A 1,898-nucleotide genomic window follows, 5' to 3' on the forward strand; every position below is an offset into this window, starting at 1 on the left:
GAAGCATTATTGCTCAAACAAGGTGGAGAATGTTAGTAGAAGAGGAGTCTCTGTGAGCCCGAGTCCCGAGGCAAGATACTTTCAAAAAACATCTCCCTTTGATCCAAAAACAAAAAATAAGAAATGATCTTGGACTTGGAACATCATATGTGCCATATTGCCAACTTTACAACAGATGGTGATGAGATAGGTGAGCAATGGGAAAAACACTTCATTTTGGTTCGACCCATGGATAACCTCCACCACAAATCATCTAGTAGGGGATCTTCAGTTAGGGTCATGGCCGACCAACTCAATAGTAGAACATGCGCAGTCAACTCACCCGCATTCAAAAACAGGGAGTACTCTCACCATCTTTCTTTACCCCCCCAAGATATCGCTGACCACAGGACAAGATACGTGGATTTCACTTGTGGTGTCTAATGGTGTCCTAACAACAAAACATGCTGGAAAAGCACTACAGAGTATGAGTTCAACCACAAATATTCTGGGGAGCAAAAGCTGGTGGAACTATGGAAGCTTCTGATACACCCTAAGTTCAAAATCTTCTTCTAGAGGTTACTAAATAAAGGATTACCTCTGGCCCAACATTAACACCTTAGATCAATACCTCACCACTCTGAGATCATGCAATCATGCCAACGAAACTTATTGGCATTTGTTTATCTCATGTGAATGGACCAAGAGAATTTGGGACTGTAGGACTCTGAGACTCGAGAATAGAGAACATTACAACGGAATCAAAATCAATTCTCGACCCTATGTAGACTATGATTTGAGCATGGGGGATGGATCCTGCAACTACGAAATGGACAATGTCTGTCTTCATCATTACTTGCTACCTTGTCTGGAAGGAAAGGAATAATGCCACTTTCTCGGATAAAGTGCCAAATTTTGAAACGATACTTCAAGCCACCTCTAGATGGGTCGGGGACCTTCAACTCAAACCACCACAGTTGTCCAAGACCACCCAAACTCAACAGATTTCGGAGATGCTTGATGATAGTACAACCATTTGCATATGTAATAACATTAATAATAGCCACTTACCCATGTTATTGTGTGCAGGCGTTTACACTCCAGGACTAGACAGAGCAGTGTGGAGCGTTGGGGTCATATGGAATGGGAAAATACAATATCTAAAATAAGTTGTCAACAACAAAGGGACAAAACCACAGGCTATAATTCATGGAATTCAAGGACTCAAGTTTGCAGATCAATAGAAAGTATGCAGGAAATTTGGTGCAATGAAGAGAACTTAGTCAGTTTTTATCCTGGAATGAAGAACTTTAATTGACCTTTAAATCTTACACCCTTGTTGTTTGATCTCAAAGATTGTATTAAGACTCATATCACCATGTTTAAATCCCCAACCCTCCAAAAAAACATGGGTAATTTTCATATGGACCCCCTGAGGTTTGGTCCATGTCACATTTAGTCCAATTTAAGTTTCCTTTTGCATATGGCTCCCCTATGGTTTTAAGAAATGATTAAATAAGGACAATCTTAATAGAAATGGTTAGTTCAATAAATTTTGTGACGAAAATAGCTTTGTGTCTTTTGAATTTTAGGTTTAATCTACTAAAATAAACGATCTAAAACAAAAACACTTCATCTTCAACGAGCGATTCTTGAGAAAAAAGGGGAGATCGAAGATGGGTGAATCTTGAGAAGGCCAGAAATCACGGTAAAATATATCGCCGATTTTTGGTAACTTTGGTGATGAGCGATATAAAAAGTGGTCAAAATCGAAGTTTTCTTGAAGTCGCCGGAAAACCGCTAATTTTCCGGCGAACCATCGGAAGATTAGAGAAATTTCAGAAATCAGGCGAACTTTGGTTGCACTGATATGTTCTTCTTTCTTTCTCCATGTTCATCGATATGCATCCTTCGAATAC

This window comes from Hakea prostrata, chromosome 9 (assembly GCF_041222555.1).
Source record: "Hakea prostrata isolate BN-2017 chromosome 9, UWA_Hpros_2, whole genome shotgun sequence".
Taxonomy (NCBI): Eukaryota; Viridiplantae; Streptophyta; class Magnoliopsida; order Proteales; family Proteaceae; genus Hakea; species Hakea prostrata.